Here is a 24,590-nt window from a genome sequence, read left to right as displayed (position 1 = left end):
TTTCAGTAAGATAGTCCAATACATGACATATTGTACACACTTGGCAAATGTTGAAAGGGGCTTCCCTGGTGGCTCCAACAGTAAAGAATCTGCCTGCAATGCAGGAAGTCCCTAAGTGGGGAAGATTCAGGTCCAGTACATGATATATTATACACATTTGGCAAATGTTAGCTGGTGGTAAGAACACTATTCTTACCCATTATATTGCCTATTCCTAAGTCAAGAAAATGGTTATATAAAACATCCTCTTTACTTTAGTGTTTTATTAATTTTCAGGGTATATTTAAGTGAAGATTTGGTACCTCAAATGCATGTCTAATTGATACAATGTCAAAGAGATAGATGACCAGAGAAGAATGAAAAATCTCAGACAGAATGAAGTAGATGTTAGGTAAATATCACCGTCATGCAGGGGATATAGTGCTCTGGCTTCCTAGGATGCATTTACTTAAGTTTAATCAATTTATCACGACTGCTTTTTTCTTAATTGGAGGATAATTGCTTTACAATATTGTACTGGTTTCTGCTGTGTAACACAAATCAGCTATATGTATACATCTCTCCTCTCCCTTTCACCACCTCCCATTCCATCCCTCGAAGTTGTCACAGAGCACTGAGCTGAGCTCCCTATGTTCTTTACTTTGACAACTTCTACTCTCTGATTCTGTAACTCTATCATTCCATGCTTCTTCCAATGTCTTTAATGCAAAGAAAAAAATTTAAAGGAAAATCAATAGACTTATAATTTGGGTAAGTGAGGATAAAGCAGCCCAGAATAATCACCCACAGGCTAATAACTGCCCATATGTATTGCAATGTCAAAAACATAGGCTAAGGGAATTGAATGGAACATTATATATCACCCAGTCTGTCTTCTTATTTTATGTATAAAGATAAGTCCCCGTAGTATAAATAACTAGCTGAAGGTTACAGTGCTTCAGATACTAAGAATAAATAAATCCTAGCTATGCCTAGTAATATACACTTAATATTTCAATGTTTATTTATCATTTTATATATATAAAAAAAGCTCCTTCCTTATGTTTGTCTTCCCACTGTTGAGCTTTTCACTGAAAGCTAAAATCACTCAAAATTCTCCTTAGAGAAGAAATACTCACTGTTATTTTGCCTGTAAGGAAGAATCTTAACTCCCAGGGCAGCAGGAGGCATGTTGCTGAGGTCCATGGAAAGGGCATTGGGGCAGCAAGTGAAAAGACTCAGCAATATATAAAAATCCTTCATAGCAAAGGTCTCCCAGGTGTTTCTCTCACATCCCAATCCCCTCCAGCCCACATCTCCTTAAGAACAGGTGTGACCTCAGGAACAGAGAATCAGCAGGGATAAGTGAAAGGTTATACAGAGTTGAAAAACAGCAGAAAATTTGAAAAATAAGCAAATTTAATAAACAGCATCTGTTTTCAATATAGGTTTCTACTATTTAAACTTAACCTTCTATCTTTAGCTCTGAAAGGAAAAATGACTAAGACAAAGAAACCTGTGACATAAATAAGCAGAGATTATGAAAAATAGTAATTCCAAAGGTCATAGATATTATGATAAATGAGTTAGTTTAAAATTTATATATGTTATTTCTTAAAATGGTAAAGTCATGGAGGTATAATATATCAGTCTGTCACATAGACCAGTTTCATTTATTCTAATCATTTTGTGCTCAATTTTGGGGGTATTCTCATTAGGAATTATCATGAAAAGTTCATAAACTATTCTTGACAGTGAATAATGAGCAAATTGTCAGATTTAGCCCATGCTGACATTTCTGTTCTGTTTGATGGTTGTTGACCTCATTAGACGCACTTATAAAACAGGGCTTAAAATCGAAGAAGGGTTGGAGACTTGACAGCAAACTATTGTATTACCTGCTATTATTCCAGCTTTAAGAAAGTTCATTTTGATGCAGTAACTTTCCCTAAGATATTAAGAAAAAAACATGAATTGGTGAAATGTTAATCACACACTAGAATTTTAACTACCTGTACCAAAGCACTGTCAAGTTTATGAACTTTAAGCAGATCGTGTGCAGTACATACAGGAAAAAATACTATAGTTGCTTATTATGTGGTGTTAGAAATAAATGCAAGGGATGAAAGCCTATTTCTTTTAAAGGATAGTGTATTGTACATCTCAAAACTTTTTACTAGCTGGTTATAAATGTACTCAAATGCTTTTTTCTTCATTTTTAATAAAGTAGGCAGATATTTTCTTTGGTATTAAAATCAGATAACTGGAGGTATCTGGAAAAAGAATAATTTTAAAGCAAACTTCTCTGACATACCTACATCAATGAGTTTCACATGTCAAGGTCAGCCTTCTTGGTTGTTTTGACAACAATTAAGGTAAACTATATCAAGGTACATTTATGAGTATATTTCCTGTAAAAGTAATCTACCCTCTATATTTTCCTAAGGGAAATCTCTGGTGGTTGGGTTCTGAGAGTTCCTCACCTCTTGAATTATGTAGCTTCATAGTATATTTGCTAACTTATCAATGTATAACTTTGGACAAAATAAATGGGAACAAAGTAAAAAACTGGAGAAGTAGAAGTTAAAACATAAAGCAAATTTGGTAGTGTTAAGGAGACCCTGGTTCGGTTCCTGAGTCAGGAAGATCCCCTGGAGAAGGGATAGGGTATCCACTTCAGTATTGTTGGGCTTCCCTGGTGGCTCAGATGGCAAATAATCCACCTGCAATGAAGAAGACCTAGGTTTGATACCTGGGTTGGGAAGATTCCCTGGAAGAGGGCATGGCAACCCACTCCAGTATTCTTGCCTGAAGAATCCTCATGGACAGAGAAGCCTGGCAGGCTACAGTCCATGGGGTAACACTGAACGTCTAAGCACAGCACACTGCAAAGGATTGTAGTAAAAATATTAATTATGGAAACATAAAGGATACTCTTATAATAAAAATAGACCAACAATGCAAATCTTCTGACATTTCTTCTCATCAATGGAGTAAGAAAAGTAGGTAGGAAATAAACAGAAGTATATAGGATGCAGATATAGACAAGCACATAAACAAGTATACAAATTAAAGAGACTGTGTCCATAAAGTAAACAATGTTGAATAATTTCAGGTTTTTATTTATTTGCAATGAATAAGCCAAATCCTAAGATTAATGATTAACTTTCTTCACTATTCAGTGAACATTTAGTTACAAAATAAAGAAAATCTTCATGCCTTATGTTTAAATATCAAGAAGGAATCATATAGCTGTTATGCATCAAATTGTGTCCCCTAAAATTTCTTATGATACAGTTCTAGTCTTCAGTACCTCAGAAGGTGAACTTATTATTTGAAATCAGGAATGTTGCAGATCTAAGCTGAGGTCATATTGGAGAAGCCTTAGTCTGGGATGACTGATATCCTTACAAAAACAGGAAATGTGAAGAAACAGATATATACAGGAGAACACCACATGAACATTAAGGCAGGGTTGAGCTGATGTATGCACAAGCCAAGTAATGCCAACTACATCCAGCAAACTACCAGAAGCTAAGAGAGTAGCACGCAACAGATTTTCCTTTACTTCCATCAGAAGGAATCAACCATGACAACACCTTATCTTGGACTCATAGCCTCTGGAATTGAAATGCATGCTTTTTAGACTACCGAATTTATAGTAGCTTTTAAAGCAGCCTTAGCAAACAATAATATAGGCTTTCCTGGTGGCTCAGATGGTAAAGAATCTGCCTGCAATGCAGGAGACCTGGGTTTGATTCCTAGGTTGGGAACCAGGGGATCTTGTTCTAACCACTCCAGTATTCTGGCCTGGAGAATTCCATGGACAGAGGAGCCTGGAGGGCTACAGTGCATCAGGCCACAAATAGCCCGACTTGGCTGAGCAACTAACACTTTCACTTCAGCAAACAAATATAGTATGTCTACATCACTACTCCCTTACATTAGCATGAATGTCTGACAAGGTGGCATGTTTACAAATATACATGAAGATAACTGTGGCCAGATGGGGACTACCATGCACTTAATGATAATAATTAGATGTACACATTTCATCTTGAGCAGAAATAGATAAGAGAAAGAAAGCCATAGATGTACATTGAAGGATAATATTCTTCCCTGGTGAAAGACTTAGAACACCATGACAACAAACAGAACACACTACTTTTGGGAGCCACAGAACGCATGTCTAATTATATATCCATTATTTAACCATCATTTACTAAAAGGTATGTAATTAAACACTGAGTTATGATAGCCAACAGTTCAATGGAAAGTGGCAGCATCAGCCAAGCTTTTGTCAAAGTAATAAAAGTTGTCAAGAGAATTCAGACAGTGCTATAGCAAGCCTATTATCTATATTCTCTATCAAATAAGTGTGTTATTTTTGTATGTAGTTTTCATTCTTCCAGATAAAAATACCTGACCCTATTCTCTACTATATATAAATCATTTTGAGTTCTAGGTTACTTGAAAGTTGGGAAGTCAATTAACATAGGTCAGCAGCACTGAAACAGTGCTGGGGGAAAGAAAGAGGGGAGAGAGGAATAGCTCAGGCTTATATGAAAATGCTGAATATAGGTGAAGGTTTTCCAGGGTGAAATCTAAGAGAAGCAAACAGCCAAAACCAAACGTTGCAATATAAGAATAATCATGACTAGCTGACATCATTCATTCATTCAATACATATTTGTTGAATATGTATCGGGCATTAACCTGACACTATGGGATATCAAGATACAAAACAAAGCATTATCTACTTAGTGGAAAAGGCAGAAAACAAGTTAGCAGTCAAATGCACATGGTGACTTCATGTAGCTACACACACCTTAAAGAAAATCAAAGGGTTATAGCTGTTTTAGTTGAGGTCACAAGGAGGATCCTTTTGAAGAGATTTTTAAACTGAGGCATAAAGGAAGGTAAGGGGTGATCTAAAGACAGGGGAGTAGCACTCCTGACGGAGAAAGAAAGACCACCACCATTTCATGCTGCACAAGAGGAGTCTGTTTTGCTGGGATTGCTGTATTTAGAACTGAATGACTTTTCCTGAATTAAGAGGATATACACACAAGTATGAAAGATATAATATTCTCTTATAACATAAAAAATATAATTTGTAAATGTTGGACTGTAGATCATACACATTTAATTAGCTCCACTCTTTGTCCTAGAACACCAGGTATATTCTATATCATGTAGGTTCACATGGATATATGTTTTAATTATAATTAATGAAAATCTACCTTGGATTTCATGAATATAACTCAGTACGGCATATATAATATACCCTTAAGATATTATGCAGATCATTCTTTCTAGAGTTATAGCTTACAACTAAATTGTGCTTGTGATTTCCCATACACTGGAGAAGGCAATAGCACCCCACTCCAGTACTCTTGCCTGGAAAATCCCATGGATGGAGGGGCCTGGTGGGCTACAGTCCATGGGGTCGCACAGAGTTGGACACAACTGAGCAACTTCACTTTCACTTTTCACTTTCATGCACTGGAGAAGGAAATGGCAACCCACTCCAGTGTTCTTGCCTGGAGAATCCCAGGGACAGGGGAGCCTGGTGGGCTGCCGTCTACGGAGTCGCACAGAGTCGGACACGACTGAAGCGACTTAGCAGCAGCAGCAGGGTTTCCCAGGTGGCTCAGTAGTAAAGATTCTACTTGCAACGTAGGAGCCACAGGAGATGCAGGTTCGATCCCTGGGTCAGGAAGATCCCCTGGAGAAGAAAATGGCAACTGACTCCAGTATTATTGCCTGGAAAATCCCATGGTCAAAGGAGCCTGGCGAGCTACAGTCCATGGGGTCACATAGTGTTGGACATGACTGAAGCAACTTAAGCACACATTTACACTGTAGATATATTATTTCTATGCTGCATAGGATAAAACTAAACAGAAGGAGTTATGAAAATTATCCAAGGGTATAGAGCTGGTAAGTGGGGAAGTCACAGCTTAAACCCAGGAGTTCTGACTTCAGAGTCCATGTATGTAATACTCCTTTTTGCTGCACTGCCTGAACTTTTTGTTTACTTTATTTCATATTTAACCAAATACATAAAAGCTTATAAAGAAGATTTGCCTTATACACTATGTTGTATTTTAAGAATATTCCTCAATAGCAAGAACAAAATAAAATGTGAACAGTCATCTGTTTTCAATCAGCTCATGTTCCCATCTCCCAATCCAAATGGAGTAATTCTTTTTTTTTTTTTTTTGCCAAATGGAGTAATTCTTTTCATGTCATTTCATAAATATTATTTTTTTAATATTTATTTTAATTGAAGGATAATACTTTACAATATTGTGATGGCTTTTGCCATACCTCTACATGAATTGGCCATAGGTTACATGTGTCCCCCTCATCCTGAAACCTCCTCCCACTTGCCTCCCCACCTCATCCCTCCAGGTTCTCACAGAGCATTGGCCCCGTGTGCCCTGCCCCGTATGCCTGAGAGGACCAACTTCCACTGGTCCTCCATTTGACATATGGTAATAAACGTGTTTCAATGCTATTCTCTCAAAGCATCCCACCCTTTCCTTCTCCCACTGAGTCCAAAAGTATGTTCTTTACATCTGTGTCTCCTTTGCTGTATGTAGGATCGCCGGTACCACCCTTCTAGATTCCATATATATAGGAGTAATTCTTACATTGCACAAGCTTAAATGCGGGCAAGTTTTGTCAGACAAGCAGGCTGTAAATACGTTTCACATGCAAAGAAGACATGAATTGGCTTATGATCCTTTGGAGAAAATACTGAAGGAAAACCATTCTAAGCAGGCAATGTAAGGTTTAGAAAGGGGATTTTATGATACAGTGCTAGAGATGAGGAACATGGCAATAGCATCTGGGTATGTTTTCATCATTCACTTCACTTCCCTGTATTATGCAGCATAAATCTAATTCATTTTTCAAGCCAAAATTCCTATATGTATTCTATAATCCTTCCCTTATGACATTGATTACATAGAAAAGAGACATGGGGGGATAGTAACTTCATGAATGCCTTAGATACTTATAAAACTTTTAAACTGAGCAAGACTTGAAGAAAGATATTGAGAAGGATATTATGCCTTAAAAAACTTAGATGATTGTTGAAAAGCCATACAAAATAGAAGACAGAAATGAACTCTGCATTGTAGACTTTGCAGTCTATGCCAAGTAATGCCAAATAAAGCTTAACATTATTGCAAACATAGATGTCCTTTACAATATTTTTTAACTGAACATTAGAATACCATGCTACTGCTAAGTCACTTCAGTCGTATCCGACTCTGTGCGACCCCAGAGACGGCAGCCCACCAGGCTCCCCTGTCCCTGGGATTCTCCAGGCAAGAACACTGGAGTGGGTTGCCATTTCCTTCTCCAATGCATGAAAGTGAAAAGTGAAAGGGAAGTCGCTCAGTCATGTCCGACTCTTAGCAACCCAATGGACTACAGCCTACCAGGCTCCTCCATCCATGGGATTTTCCAGGCAAGTGTACTGGAGTGGGATGCCATTGCCTTCTCCTAGAATACCATATTTCACAGTAATTTTTGTGATCCCCTTATTGAAGGAGGAAGTTGTTACTTTAAATACATCCAAAATAAAACTTCTGAGCAGAAAGCTTATCCATACTGTACATCTACCTATGTGCACGTACATACACACACACAAACATACACACTTACCTCTACACACACTACATAAATATCTTACCTCCATGATAATATATTTGTTTTCTCACTATTTGTCTTTATGAAACTATGAATACATGACATCTAAATACCCCAAGGCTATGGCTCATTCTTTTTTGAAATTTCATTAACTTGTATTTTCTATCTTCCCTTCGCTCAGTCGTGTCCGACTCTTTGCGACCCCATGGACAGTAGCCTACCAGGCTCTGCTGTCCATGGGATTTTCCAGGCAAGAATACTGGAGTGGGCTGTCATTTCTAACTACAATTTTTAAATTATTATTCTGCCTACATCTATAAATAGAATTTGAAGACTTATCTACTTTTAGTTTACAGGAAAGAAAATAGAACTTTATTGAATTTTACTGTTGGCACTAGGAAAAGTCAACAAGGTGAATTGATTGCACCTTTGAGAAGCTAAGGATTTATTGGTGTTATTATAAGATTCTCTAAATTTAAATGGCTTTATCATTGGTGATAAGTTTATATGTGGAAAAGCTGAATGCTACAGGGTCTGAGTTATGTCTACTCAGAACTATATTGCTTAGTTTGTTCAAAATATAACAATACATAGCCAAATTACTGCAGCATAAATAGGAGCATAAATTTTAACTCCTAAATGAAATATAGACCATGAATTTTAAGATTCTGATTATAATTTGACCACATTTACTAGGAGTGAATCCTGGAGTAGGAAATGGCAACCCACTGCAGTATTCTTGCCTGGAAAATCCCATGAACGGAGGAACCTGGCAGGCTACAGTCCATGGAGTCGCAAAGAGTAGGACACAACTGAAGTGACTTCAGTTCATTAGGAGTGAATAGAAATATTTAAAATATTACATTAAAATAAACATTTATGTCCACATACAATAGAAAGATAGTAAAAATATTTGATCTTATAAAAGCCTAAAGCTCTTTTATTTAGGCAATTTCTACTTCAAGCTATTCTTTGATGTGTCAACCTAAGCTTCAGAGGGTTTTTCCCTTACGTGAATGACTTTGCGTTGGCACATGCTCTTTGAATAGAGATTTATGCTAGACTCATTCTAATAGCATTCTGCTACTTACAGAGAAAAGCAACCATTATAATACATTTAATTGCATTAATGCTGAGAAGGAAAAAAAAGGTCACTGAAAGAAGTCACGTTTGAAATTTACTTTTTAAAACCATTGCCTCATTTTATAAGCTTTCTGTCTGCAGACTTGTAAACATGGATGCAGATGTCTCAGATTCTGGTATTCTTTCTGCTACTAACTCATACAGCTGTCCTAGGTATGGGATACAGTCTTTGAAATACAAAATATAGTTAATTACACATGGATTTATCTCAGTGGCTCAGGGAGTAAAGAACCTTTCTGCAATGCAGGAGACACAGTGGGCATGGGTTGGGTCAGAAAGATCCCCTCCCTGGAGGAGGAAATGGCAACCCACTCCAGTACTCTTGCCCCAGCAAATCTCATGGACCAAGGAACCTGGCTAGCTATAGTCTGTGGGGGTCTCAAAGAGTCAGACACAACTGAGTGACTAAGAACTCAAGCACTATGACAAAAAAGCAATATTTTATAAACACTTTAACACATGAGTGGATCAGAATTTTGGAATATTACCAAAGTAAAGGTATTATTTTTCCTTTAGCTATGGGTCAGCTGATTAGAAAAAACAAAGCTGAGTATAATAAACATTTACAGAAATGTTTCTCTAAAGTCTCTGTATTGGGAACACATGCATAAATACAGCATTCTCCTTTGGAAAATGTAACTTTTGGGTCAATTACCATGATATTCTTCAAGTTTTCTGTGGATTCCAACATGTATCTGTATACAGACTCTCTCCAGAGCACACAGCACAACTGTGTTACTGCAGTTCATCATCCGCAGCATAATCAGCATTGCCTTATAGAGCAAAGACAGCCAGGAAAACTTGTTTGTTGCTCAGGTAATGACAAAAGAAACGATGCAAGAAGACCTCACTTTTTCATTACCATAGGTCAGATACACATCCCATAAATAACAAAGAGAGTTAAACAAGGCTAGGCTAGATTCCTGTATTACAGGAAGAAGGAAAAAATTTAACATTTGATTCATACAGTTGTTGTTATTATCATTACTATTATTTTTTAGACTCTGACTTAAATGGTTCTCCAAGAATGAGACTTCAGTTGCAAAAGCAACATAAGGGAATATTAGGAAAGGGAATATTGAAGATAATCTAACACCATGATTAATTGATCTAACTGAAAAAATAAAAAAGAGGAACACTGCTTTTCTAAAATATTGTCATCACTTAAGTCTCTTCTTTTACCGTTTCTATTGACTATTTACCTTCCCAAAGTGTGCAAAGCCAGAAATGCCAAAGAAAAACAACAGTCCCATCCTAAATGGAAGCTGTTTCTCTATTTACACAAAGAACCACACATATCCCACTTTGTGCTTTATAGTCACCAGGCAGGAAAAGTGTAGACGGCTGTTACCTCCAATATAGTCATGGTATCAATCAGACACACTACGGTGAACATAAAATTGAAATGAGGTAACAATAGTGAATCCTCTGTTGGTGTGCAGGTGTATAGCTAGTGACCACACAAACCCAAAAGAAAACAGAATTCATTTTCCAGACTTCTAATCTTTTCCTAAATTTTCTGCTCTCTTTATATTCTCATCGCCAAAAGTCATTGTTAGTTACAAATTCACATTAAAGACCAAATTATTGTTGGGGGAGTTTGTAATTCCCTCAGTTCTGTCTCACCACAGCAAAAATTTGAAGCAAAGGATGGACCAATGTTACAGCTCAGTTTTATCTGGCAAGCAAATGAAAATATACCTTTGAGGCATGAGGATGGGCCAACCCAAAAGCATTAAAGAGAAAAGAAGCCCCCAGTTCAATACTGGCTACTCTTTTTATGTTTTTTTTTCTCTCCCCTCGAGCCTGTCCTATGTAAATTGGGCTAGCCAGGAGAGCTGTTTCTTTCACCTGAGGTCCTCACTTTGGTCCTCGGACCTTTCTTTCTTCTATTTTCATGGGCTTTTCCCTTCTTTGTCTTTTAGCCACCACCATTCTGGACTCCTTTTTCCTCTTCTAACTACCTAACATTATCAATTGAAGATTTTTAAAAGAAAAATTATAAAAATAACAAATATTCAAGAAATTGGTAAATTTGCTCCAAGGACACTATTTTTATACTGGTAATACAGGGTTAGGTGCAAAAATGAGCAGAGGGTAATAAGGAAACTATGCCATCTAACCTAATGAATCTCTGCATTTTAATGCCTTAACAAAATAGAAGTTATTTCTTCTTCTTATCAAAGTCCAATGTGGCTATTTCTGGTCAAGAGGAAGTTGAGAAGAGAGACACTGCTACAAAAAATTCAGGGACCCAGCTGAAAGAAGCATTAGGAATCAACATCCAATTTATGAAGGAGAAAGATACTGGATCATCTCTGTGTCAAGTGTTTCAAGCAATACCTGAAGGTTGTATAGAATACTTCTACCAAAATTTCATTGGCTGTAAACCCACAATAGGAACTCCCCTAACTGCAAGGGATTCTGGGAGATGTAATCTAGCTATGGTCTCAAGAAAGAGAGAAGGTGGGTTTTAGGAGGAATAAGTAGTCACATCTTCCACAGTCTGTCCTCTTGGTCAGTAAGCATTTATTTTGAGCCTTATTCAAACTCACATACTATATTCTCCCAATAGCTCAAAGGAGAAAACCAAATGTTCATATAAGGGATTGCTTGTATCTCAAAGTTCACTACCTCTGTTGGAACATATTACTCAGGTTTAATAAGATTATGTCCTCCTCAGGAGATGGGTTCTTCCTTCTCTTGCAAAGTTATAAAGCCATAGGGTTGTTTCAGAATTAAAAGATAATTAAATGCGGCTTAAAAAAAAAAACTTGGTTGGTAATATTCTTCTTAAAAAACTTAGACTTCTAATTATTTTGCTACTAGTCAGTAAACACACAAAAAATCTTTCCCAGTCATCATTTTTAAGTCTGGATGTTTTTTCTTGTCATCATGCCTCTGCAATAATTAGATAAGAAGGAGGTTCCCCTACCATAATTTTTGGTAGGAAGATCAAAATTCTTTCTTTAACAAAAAAACCTTAGTGAATCTTTGTCATGCAAATCCTTTTTCTAGTATTCTCTCTTACTATTTATGATATAGAATTCTTTGCCTTTCTCAAACAGATGTGGCACCAAATTTCTCACTGCTATTTCTTTCTACCTCTATTCTGAGATTAGTCAATTCTTCCCTTTTCTTTTTCTTTAACCCCTTCCTCAGACATCAAATAAAAGTTAGCAAACGTGTAACCTCTCCACTTTTTCCAACCACTTCTTTAAGACATGGTCTGCCTTCTGAGTAACTGCAGATAGTAATCATTTTCTTGAATATTTGGTCACTGCATAATACAGGTCTTCAATTTTTAAACCAGTAGTTGCTAACTATCTAATCATCTGCACCATGACTGCAATGCCAAGGGCAGCAGTTAACTTCTACTATCTATTTATGAATTAACTATCTTAACGCTATCTGAAATTAAATGCCAACAGTTTAAAGGCATAATAAACTAAAAAACTATCTCATAGATATATAAAATTTCAATGCTTATGTAACTGGTATAGATGCACTAATTTTTCTCCATGCAATGAGTAATTTACTCCAGAACTTTCTATCTTATAGCTCTGAATCCTTTAGGAGTCTCTTCATTCAAATTATACTGATAGCAGAAAAAGGAAAACAGCACAAAGAAGCCACAGATAATTCTTGAAAACCATGGGCATGAGTAACACTCATCACTTCTGGTTGTAATTTCTTTGCAAAAAAACCTTGTTATAAGACCACATATGGGGTCAGCGGGTGATGGACTAGATAATAAAGTACTTGACTGGGTCTGTGCTATAGAAAATGATATGATTGTGGGGAACAAATACTGTCTCCATTTGTTATGACCTGAATTCTGTCTCAAAACTCATATATTGGCTCTTAACTCCCAGTGCCTCATAAGGTGACTACAGTTGGAGACAGAGCCTTTAAAGAGACAGCTGAGGTAAAAGGAGGTCACTAGGGCCTTAATCCAGTTCGACAGGTGTCCTTCTAAAAAGAGGACACTTGGACACAGACATAGACACACATGGAAGAGAAGTGAAGACACAGGGAGAAAACAGCCATCTGCATCAAGGCAAGGAGAGCGGCCTAGAACAGATTCTTCCCCTAGAGTCTCAGAAAGAACCAACCCCACTGAAACCTTGATCTCAGACATCTAGCCTGTAGAACTATGAGAAAATAAATTTATTGTTTGCCACCCAATCTGTAGTAGTCAATACTTTGCTATGAAACTCTAGCCAGCTAATACACCATTGAATACAGAATCAAAATGTATACACATCAATTACAATGAAAGCAGGTCACATCCCTATATTAAAGGAAAAAAGGAAATTTTGGAAATATCTCAAATAAGCATATTTCAAAATAGATATTATGATACATAAGTTCTCTTAAGTATATCTATATAATGCTACATATATGTGTATATATATAATATTCCCATATTCCAATTTTATAAAGATTCAATTTTGAATAGTAAAGCATGATATTAAAACCAGGATATTAAAACCATATCCTGGCCAGAAACATTACATGAACTCCTCAAATAACCATCACCTGAATGAAAGCTCTAATCATATGCAGTAGCTTGAAGAAGCCTATACCATGAAGACAATGATACCCCAGTCCCTCTGACAGTTTGTATCTCTCTGCATAGGTTAGCCTCTGCTTGTCTGAAAATCCTGTATTGATCCCACATAAGCTGTTGTTTTGCAATGAGATGGCAATTCTCAAGATTTCCACCAGTCATGATCTCGCTAGGAAACAAAGAATTCTCTTTAAAAATGTTGAATACAGGGAACAAATTGCTGCTTTAAATAGTGAAAAATGTGAAAACTGAAAAAATCTGAAACTATAAATGGATTCTAAGATCATACAGAATTAAAAAAACAGCAAGAGGCTTATGATCTTTGTCTTTTCAAAAGAGGAAACAGGGGAAATGGTACTCCTGCATTCATGAGTCTTGATTAATAGAAAACAGCAAAACCCCTTTCTTCTTTGTGATTGTGGAAACTGAAGACATACTGCTGCCATACTGCTGAAAACTGCTGCCGAGAGAACTTACCTGGTGTAGAAAAGGCACATGCTGGTACTTCGGCTTCCACTATCTGGCTGGTACTTCCCAGTAAGAATCTGGTTGATACTGGAGTCTGGAATATAAAATAAAGCAATAGTTACTCACCTTATTCGTCCAAGCTCCTGCCAAGATACAAAGCAGGCCGGGGAGAGAGGAGGAAAGTCTGACAATAGAATATCCCTCCTCTTTTATTCATTGGCATCCATTTTCACATCTTACCCATATTTAACAACATGGTTTCACCTGATGTGAGCTAGCTATCTGTCCTATAAAAAATGCTCTCCTCCTCTCTCTTCCTTCCCTCCGTTTTTATCTCTCTTTCAGTGAGAGCCACAAAGCTCCATTAGTCCTTGCAACAAACCCAAGTTCAAGATCTCCATGTAACAGGCAATCCTTCCTATGAGGTCCAGATGTGGCTCCTCTTCCTTTTATAATCTCTGGATTTATAAATTCATCATTTACAAGTTAATCACTTCTAACACTCCTCACCCAAATTAATGTAGTAAAAAGGTGAAAATACCCCCAAATTGGTGTGTGTATGTGTGTGTGTATACACATATACTCTACAGTCTTTATTTTTCTATCCACTCATGAAACCATCTTCAATACTAGTTATTCTTGGTAATAGATATCAATCTCCCAAGCTAGGAAAGAAAGCCCCTTCTCTATAATTTTTTTGACTGACACATAAGTTCCCCAGATAGATTTTCTATCCGTTTCAACTTCCAGTTTATTAGGACCAATGTGGGAAAGACAGGGAACCAACAAATCTCAAACAGCACAGTCCACATTTGACTGGATTTCTAGATACAAAGAGGGCGAGACAGAGCCAGGGGGACCACTGCTATTTCTATCCCTTGGTCCCTTGACTTACATATTCTGCTTTTCAGATAACAGCATCATATACTGGTCACTAGTTAATGCACATATTACACCTTGAAATCATGGGGTGTTTTCTGCCTCATAGCACCATAACTGAGGGTTTTGTTGGCCATTCCACAATTGTTTCAGGCCATCAGCTTCTCAAAAGAAGAACGGTTATCTCCAGGAAAAGACATAGCTTTCTATAGGCATGCATTCTGTGATTCTCCTTTGGGGCTGTTCAAAGACCCCATATAGCATTCTTATCAGTGACACTTTGAGCAATGCTGTGTTTGCAATCCCATGAGGACAAAAATGGTACATTATCTTGTAGTGTAACTACTGTAGAGCATTCTTTAGTGCAAGGCCTCAGGAAAACTTGTTGGTTTGCTAACAATTTACTAAGATTTGTAATATAAGTTATACAATAAATGGGTTAGAGCAGCATACTAGAATATAGTAAATGTGGCTTCAAAAATATATACACCCCCCCCCCCAAAAAAAAAGAAAACTCATTAAGAACTGAAATTCTTTCCGAGTGGTAAGAGGCACAAGGTAAAGCATCTCACCTTCTATTTAGAAAGGATATTCAATGTTCTCCACCATTAAAATCCTAACACCTTCACTGCAGTAACTTTCATAGATATTTGTCATGATTTTTCTCTGCACTTCAGTGCTAACACATGTATCTTTCCTAGGCTTCTATGGTACCTGATACCTTCTGCTCACCAGATTCTACTATGTGAGTGTCATGGTGTCATTAATAAAGTAGGCTAGTGTGATTTAATATGGGACATCTAAATAAGGCCTTGAAGACTATGTAAGACATAGCAGCAAGCCTGAATTAGTATTGGGGAATTAGAATTAAGTTGGACATCTGTTCCCTGCCACAGCTTGTGATATTTTTTTTGTCTATCATGAAAAGAACAACTTTGCCAGAGCCAATAGTTACCAGATGCCAGAGACTGTGTTGATTTACTTACAAAAATGTGAGATACTGAACTCAACTGTGGTTAGTCACTTGAGTGTGCTTAGTCATGTCTGACTGTGACCCCATGGACTGTAACGCACCAGGCTCCCCTGTCCATGGATTTTTTCAGGCAAGAATACTGGAGTGGGTTGCCATTTCCTCTTTCAGGGGATCTTCTTAATCCAGGGATCAAACCCAAGGTAGGGATCAAACCCAGGTCTCCTGCATTGGTAGGTGGATTCTTTACCACTGTGCCACCTGGGAAGCCCTGATTATAGTCTCTACCTGACTGAAAGATCCATTTGGTTTTATATCAAACAGATGATAGAAAAGGATGAATTATAAGAATCAGTTCTTTACCTCTCAAGTCTTTGAGGGCATTTGAAAATGACAGTACCAGGGGTTTAAACTTGATTCTTTCTGCAAACATTTCCAAAATATGTGAGTGTACCCACTTCCTAGTACCCAGTCACCTGATAAATGTGCAGTTCTCTTTGGGGGAGGTTAGGTAAATCATGCAAGAATTGTACTTTTTTCCCCCCTGCTAAGACCAGCAGTTCTCAAACTATAGAATGAATCAGGATCACCTGAGAGTTTTTTTTTTTTTTTTTAAGAACAGATTTCTACCTGAGTTTCTGTGATATGCCTTCAAAGAATTTGCATTCTTAGCAAGTCCCTAGGTGATCCTGATGTTGCTGAACAAGGGACTACAGTTTTATAACTACCTATCAACAAACCCTACCTTGGTTTTAGTCAGTGGAGTTCTGGGTATATGAATGACTTTAAATCTGAAAACTGAGGGAAAGTTCCTGGCTTTCAGTATGAAGTTTCCAAGAAGAGAATACATTAAATGTGTTCTTCATTATCATGACTTTAGCTTTTTCAATTACAGATAAAATATACTTCAACACAGTTCAGCTCAGTTGCTCAGTCGTGTCTGACTCTGCAACCCCATGGACCACAGCACTCCAGGCCTCCCTGTCCATCACCAACTCCCAGAGTTTACCCAAACTCATGTCCATCAAGTCAGTGATGCCATCCAACCATCTCATCCTCTGTTGTCCCCTTCTCCTCCTGCCCTCAATCTTTCCCAGCATGAGGGTCTTTTCAAATGAGTCAGCTCTTCACATCCGGTGGCCAAAGTATTGGAGTTTCATCTTCAACATCAGTCCTTCCAATGAAGGCTCAGGACTGATCTCCTTTAGAATGGACTGGTTGGATCTTCACGCAGTCCAAGAGACTCTCAAAAGTCTTCTCCAACACCACAGTTCAAAAGCATCTATTCTTCGGCACTCAGCTTTCTTTACGGTCTAACTGTCACATTCATACATGACCACTGGAAAAACCATAGCCTTGATGAGATGGACCTTTGTTGGCAAAGTAATGTCTCTGCTTTTTAATATGCTGTCTAGGTTGGTCATAACTTTCCTTCCAAGGAGTGTCTTTTTACTTCAGTACACTATTTTATTCCTGAGGACCCATTGTTCAGTTGGCAACATCCACAATTCCTGTAATTCAAAGCATGATGCTGATGACTTAATGGATAGTGTACCAAACTGATATATTTATGAAAGAGAGGCTTTGATTCTGAGCCAATTGTTTCGTTATGTCCATAACTGTTAGTTGCTCAGTCATGTCTGACTCTTTGCGACCCCATGGACTGTAGCCCTCCAGGCTCCTCTGTCCATGGAATTCTACAGGCAAGAATACTGGAGTGGGTTGCCATTTCCTTCTCCAGAGGATCTTCCCAACCCAGGGATCAAACCCAGGTCTCCTGCATTGCAGGCAGATTCTTAACTGTCTGAGCCACCAGTGATTCTGTATGTCCATAAAAACAGCACTAAATATGCTTCTACAGAAAACATACATTCCTTCACAATGTTAACAAAGCAAAGAAAGTTCACACACTCTCCATTTGTTCTTACTACAGAGGTATCAGTTTAGCACTTAAATTCATCAAAATGCTCTCGGATTTAAATTTGAATTAAGCATTGAGATTAAAACATACACTGTCTTTTAAAAAGACCCCCAGATATATTAAGGTTCTCCATAGTGTGATTATATTATTAAATTGGTGTTGATTATCATGGAATATGCTAAGTTTTTCAAGTTGATATTGTTTTAATTTTTAAAACTTATGAATTATTAATTTTACAACATAAAAGTCAAACATTATGTAAAAACTATTTCATGGATTTATGAGGGCTAATTTAAACTTATAAATCAAAATTTAAATAAAGTATTATAAATAAAAATATATTTCTTAAAATGAACAGGATGAGTATATATTAATTGGTGATAAACTATGCTGAGACATGATATTTGCTTTTACAGGATAATCCTATGTAAATACATTTGAAATTTCTAAAGAGCTTTTTAATATCTGGACTAGTAAGCATTTTCAGAATTTTTCAGAAGAAACTGCACTTTATCATATTTTTACGATGCTGTTAAGAAACTAGTTATTCTATAGAAAGTTTTATGTAAATATTCACTGTCAGGACAGGGAATTTTTGTAATTCTCTTTGTGGTTCAAGGTGATGTAAGTTCAGAATGAACTGCTAAATAAACTTAAAAAGAAACCTTAAAAATCTACTAGGAAAGATTGTCTTCCTGTACCTATCTTCAAGATAAACCTTCAAACACTGAAAAGGCATAACACCCTAGGGGTTATTTGACAGATAAAGTAGAACAGCTGCCAAGTGGGGGGATTATCACTTCAAAATAAGGTCTTGGAAAAACAAAGCTTTCGAATGCACAAGTCTTTTCTTCTTAGAAGACCCCAATCATGAAAGGTTCACAGAATAAAAAATAAAGATAAAACTGAAAGTTACAAATACAAATCTAGTGAAATTCATTTTGGTAAATAAGTGGAATGAAGCACATTAGCTCTCTAAATTTCATTTGCTGTTCTGCAATCATTCCTGTATCAGATGGCACTAAACCTAGGTAACCTAATGTTTCCAAAAAGCCAGCTACTCATTACAGGCAGCACTCCAAAACACAAAACCCATAATAGCCTAAAGCTCAAAATTAAAAGTTGGCTTTCCAATTACCTCCATTTCCTCCAACACTTAAATCAATTTTTGAAGACAATTGGAATGTCTGGAACTAGTATATATATGATTTTTTTTTCCTTATTGCTGGTGGTTTATATAATCACTTGTTTCTTTCTACTGTTGCTACAATTTGGATAGCAGTATTGATCTGGTTTTCATTCAGTTTATAGAAGATTCATGAAACTCTGTTGGAGATTCTAATTTTACTGCCTGCTCCATTTCTTCTGTTACAACATTTCCTGTTGTTATAATAAACATTTAGGAACTAACCCATTCTATCTTTATTCTTCTACTGAAGGCCTTAAAAAATGCTCACGTTACCATACTAGTGAATTAAACAAGGGAGCATATGGGCTATTTGGGTTCTTATCTGGATTTTCTTATCTCCAGTTGGGAATTCTATCTGGAGTTGAAGCTATTGATGCCTGGCATCTGCCTGTAGCCACATTTATAGGTATGGAGAAGGTGGCTCCCCGAGATAGGCCGACAGACAGCAGTAAGCATTCAGATGAACAAAGAAACTCCATGATGGTGTTTGAATCCATGATTCCAGTCATCCCTCAGGCCCAAGAAAACATCTTTCTGAGGTTTCACCTGTGGTAGCTTGAGTTTTATTTTACCTCCCACCAAAATGACACCCAGAAAAATACAACAGTTGTTTTTATTTTGTATTAGATTCCTATTTCTGCCATTACAAAGCAACACAAAAGAAGCGGCTTAACACAAATCAATTCTCTTACAGTTCTAAGTCAAAAGTTAGGAATTTGGTCTCAAGGAGCTAAAAAAAAAGTATCGGCAACCCTGCATTCCTTTCTGAAGGCTTTAGGAGAGATTTGTTTTCTTGATTTTCCAATCTCTAGAGGCTGCTCTCATTCCCCTATCAGATGGTGCCTTATTTCATCCTCAAAGCCACTGTTGGTTGGTTGAGTCTCACACTGCATCACTCTCTTGCCTTCCTTTTCCATACCTAAGGACCCTTGTGACTATGTGGTGTGGCCCAGATAACCCAGGATAATGTCTTCATCTCAGGCTTACCACTTCATCTGCTGCCTTAATTTCCCTTTGCATGTACTAATCCAAAGATTAGGACACTAAACTCTTTTGCAGATCATTATCCTGCTTACCGCAAGCAGGTAACCTCAAAACAATAGTGAGAAAGTAATATTAAAAAAGTGATAAGCTTAGCTTTCCTTACTATGAATACTCTATGAAAATCATAAAAATTATAATTCTTATAATTATGTAAATTAACATTAACTACTAATTTTATAAAATAAAAAGCTTAGGTACTTTTTTACCCCCTGTATCCCTATGCATTTTTACAAGTGATATTTTCTTTTCTTATATAATATTGAAAGTAGCATAAACTGTTGATTTAAAATGTCAGGCATGGAAAAAATGCTAGAGATTTTCTTGTCATTCATGCAATGCTTGATTCCCTTCTAAGACATCCCTTCATACTATTATATGTATAGGAATACTTCCAGTGACAGAGAACTCAGTGAGTTTAGTGGATAGCCAAACCTGCAGGCATCTAAGAATGCCCTCATGGCTCAGCTTCTGTGGCTTTTCATGGTTTGCGATCTTGGCTGATAAAGGGAGAAAGGAACTTCTGCACCTTCTATTGTTGCTTTCAATTTCCCTCAGATCCATGGAGCCAGTGAAAAACATGGGCTCTCTAAGAGGCTGTGGGATCACCAGCTCTAGTCCTGTAAATCTTTGCTGTGATTCCAGAGGAGACTGCAGAGCAGTTCAGGGGTGGGTGTCCCTCTCCTGGAGTACAAGCAGCTTGAATTATTAACACTATGTATCACAGTGAAGTGTAGTCTCTCTCTTACCCTATTGTACTATGTGAAACATACTTTACAAATGTGGATTTAAAGAAAAAAAAAAAAAAGGTCAAGTTTGTATTTCTTCTAGTGATTAATTTTGCTTGAGTTAGAAGTTACAGTTAATAAAGAAAATACCTGCTTTCCTTCAGAGTGATAATTGTAGTCAACATATAAGATCTAAAGAGTTATCACAGAATCTTTCATTATATTATTTCATTATGTAATCTTTCATGATATTATTTCCTGGTGGTTCAGCTGGTAAAGAATATGCCTGCAATGCAGATTTCTGGTTCAATTCCTGGTTTGGAAAGATTCCAAGGAGAAGACAATGGCAACCCACTCCAGTGTTCTTGCCTTGAGAATTCCAGGGACAGAGGAGCCTGGTGGGCTACAGTCCATGGGGGTTACAGAGTCAAACACGACTGAGAAACTTACAGTGGCTAGACTCTGGAATATTCATTAATGTATTTCTATCTCATCAGGAATCCTGAAGTCTATAAAAACATATGCAATGAAATAGGAACAACTGCTTTTAATATGCTACATTATAAAAAATATCATCACCACCATTTTAGACAATATTTTTATTGGGGCTTTACCATAGCCTTCCTCAGTGATCAATGCAAAGAAATAGAGGAAAACAACAGAATGGGAAAGACTAGAAATCTCTTCAAGAAAATTAGAGATACCAAGGGAACATTTCATGAAAAGATAGGCTCAATAAAGGACAGAAATGGTATGGACCTAACAGAAGCAGAAGATATTAAGAAGACGTGGCAAGAATGCACAGAAGAACTGTACAAAAAAGAGCTTCACAGCCTAGATAATCACGATGGTGTGATCACTCACCTAGAGCCAGACATCCTGGAGTGTGAAGTCAAGTGGGCCTTAGAAAGCATCACTACGAACAAAGCTAGTGGAGGTGATGGAATCCCAGTTGACCTATTTCAAATCCTGGAAGATGATGCCGTGAAAATGCTGCACTCAATATGCCAGCAAATTTGAAAAACTTAACAGAGGCCACAGGACTGGAAAAGGTCAGTTTTCATTCCAATCCCAAAGAAAGGCAATGCCAAAGAATGCTCAAACTACTGCACATTTACACTCATCTCACACGCTAGTAAAGTAATGCTCAAAATTCTTCAAGCCAGGCTTCAGCAATATGTGAGCCATGAACTTCCAGATGTTCAAGCTGGTTTTAGAAAAGGAAAAGGAACCAGAGATCAAATTGCCAACATCCACTGGGTCATTGCAAAAGAAAGAGTTCCAGAAAAACATCAATTTCTGCTAATTGACTATGCCAAAGCCTTTGACTATGTGGATCACAATAAACTGTGGAAAATTCTTCAAGAGATGGGAATACCAGACCACCTGACCTGCCTCTTGAGAAACCTATATGCAGGTCAGGAAGCAACAGTTAGAACTGGACATGGAACAACAGACTGGTTCCAAATAGGAAAAGGAGTACATCAAGGCTGTATATTGTCACCCTGCTTATTTAACTTATATGCAGAGTACATCATGAGAAATGCTGGGCTGGAAGAAGCACGAGCTAGAAACAAGATTGCCAGGAGAAATACAATAACCTCAGATATGCAGATGACACCACCCTTATGGCAGAATGTGAAGAGGAACTAAAAAGCCTTTTGATGAAAGTAAAAGTGGAGAGTGAAAAAGTTGGCTTAAAGCTCAACATTCAGAAAACGAAGATCATGGCATCTGGTCCCATCACTTCATGGGAAATAGATGGGGAAACAGTGTCAGACTTTATTTTTTTGGGCTCCAAAATCACTGCAGATGGTGACTGCAGCCAGGAAATTAAAAGACGCTTACTCCTTGGAAGGAAAGTTATGACCAACCTAGATAGCATATTAAAGAGCAGAGACATTACTTTGCCAACAAAGGTCCATCTAGTCAAAGCTATGGATTTTCCAGTGGTCATGTATGGATGTGAGAGTTGGACCATAAAGAAGGCTAAGTGCTTTTGAACTGTGGTGTTGGAGAAGACTCGAGAGTCCTTTGGACTGCAAGGAGATCCAACCAGTCCATTCTAAAGGAGATCAGTCCTGGGTATTCTTTGGAAGGACTGATTCTAAAGCTGAAACTCTAATACTTTGGCCACCTCATGAGAAGAGTTGACTTATTGGAAAAGACTCTGATGCTGGGAGGGTTTGGGGGCAGGAGGAGAAGGGGACGACAGAGGAGGAGATGGCTGGATGGCATCACCAACTCGATGGAGTTGAATTTGAGTGAACTCTGGGAGTTGGTGATGGACAGGAAGCCTGGCATGCTGCAATTCATGGGGTCGCAAAAAGTCGGACACAACTAAGTGACTGAACTGAACTGAACTTCCAGGGGATCTTCCTGACCCAGGGATCAAACCTATGTCTTACTGCATTGGCAGAAGCATTCTTTACCACTGAGCCACCTGCTGCTGCTGCTGCTGCTAATTCGCTTCAGCCGTGTCCGATTCTGTGCGACCCCATAGATGGCAGCCCACCAGGCCCCGCTGTCCCTGGGATTCTCCAGGCAAGAACACTGGAGTGGGTTGCCATTGCCTTCTCTGACTGAGCCACCTAGGAAGCCCCAGTCTATAAAAATATTGAATCACTATATTGTGCACCTGAAACTAATACTGTAAACCAACAATACTTCAATATTTGAAAAACTAAATAGAAACAAACTGAACCACTTTAAGATGAGAGTCTCAAAGTTGGCACTATTGATATTTGAAGCCAGATAATTCTCTGCTGAAGAAGGCAAAGAAGAGGGCAGCAGAGGAGATGGCATCACTGACTCAATCGACATGAGTTTGAGCATCCTCTGGGAGATGGTGAAGGAGAGAGAAGCCTGGTGTGCTGCAGTCCATGGAGTTACAGAGTCAGACAGGACTTAGCAACTGATCAACAAACTCTCTGCCAGGGCCATAGGGAGGCTGTCTCTAGGTATTGCAAAATGTCACCTGGGGAGCAAGATCGATGCCTGATTTAAGACTAGTGTCTGTAAAATAGTTTGCTCTAAAAAGAAAAATTAGTCATATTCTGATGCAGGTAAAAATATTTTATAAGCATTGTAACTCCCTGTATTGTAAGTACATAAAAGTTTACAAGTATTCTCTGAACAACCTTATTGTTCGTTTTATTTCTGGTTAAGTATTTTTTCTTTTACTGAACTAAGCAATATTGCCAAATCATAGCTTGTTTCATCACTTTTAAAAATACCAAAGTATTAATTATTTGTCACTTTTGATACCCAAATAGCTATCCTTCTTCATACATATGTGTGCGAACTCAGTCACTCAGTTGTGTCCGACTCTTTGCAATCCCATGGACTGTGGCCTGCTAAGCGCTTCTGCCCATGGGATTCTCCAGGCAAGAGTACTGGAGTGGGTTGCCATTTCCTCCTCCAGGGGATCTTCATGACCTAGGAATCAAACCTGCATCTCTTACCTCTCCTGCCTTAGCACGTGAATTCTTTACCACTGAGCCATCTGGGAAGCCCCCTTCTTAATATATAACTCTAGAGAAATATGCATATTTTTAATGATTTTTTTTCACTTAAAATACATAACATTTACTGAATATTTATTATGGGTTAGGAAGTATGCTAAGCAGTTTATGTATTGTTACATTTAAGCTTCTCCATATTCCTGTTTGTTCGGTCATATTTTCTCTAGCAGGGAATGCAGCTAAACCCCTGAAATGAATGATCTCTGAGATGGTCTCCAGCTTCTCGATGCCAGAACCACTTAAGAGTTGGCTACACTTCTGCTTTGGGTTTTAGTGATTGTATGCATGTGTTCCTCCCCAAGTCCGAGGTCTGAGAGCACGGTATGATGGATCTTCTTAATCAGCTCTCTCTTGTCTTACCACCTCCAGAGTCTTGCATATAGGCCCCACTGAACTCAGCTAATTTCCTCTAGCTAGGAACCGCTTTGCCTTTTGGTCTCCAGACCCTGAAATAATATTTTTCACCTCAGCCTCCTCACGTTTCCACACCGGAGTTAAGAGGCAGAGCTC

The 24,590-nt window shown here is 37.9% G+C and overlaps 1 long non-coding RNA gene across 1 annotated transcript in view; it reads right to left on the bottom strand.

Annotated features, from left to right (window-relative positions):
- Positions 1-24,590, bottom strand: part of LOC129624607 (uncharacterized) — a 63,792-nt gene that overhangs the window by 38,461 nt on the left and 741 nt on the right. The window contains exon 2 of the long non-coding RNA XR_008701060.1: positions 13,838-13,922. This is a non-coding gene — a long non-coding RNA (uncharacterized LOC129624607). The remainder of the gene's footprint in view (positions 1-13,837; positions 13,923-24,590) is intronic.

The sequence above is a fragment of the Bubalus kerabau genome, chromosome 12 (genome assembly GCF_029407905.1).
Source record: "Bubalus kerabau isolate K-KA32 ecotype Philippines breed swamp buffalo chromosome 12, PCC_UOA_SB_1v2, whole genome shotgun sequence".
Taxonomy (NCBI): domain Eukaryota; kingdom Metazoa; phylum Chordata; class Mammalia; order Artiodactyla; family Bovidae; genus Bubalus; species Bubalus kerabau.
This window is presented reverse-complemented; position numbering and strand designations above follow the sequence as displayed.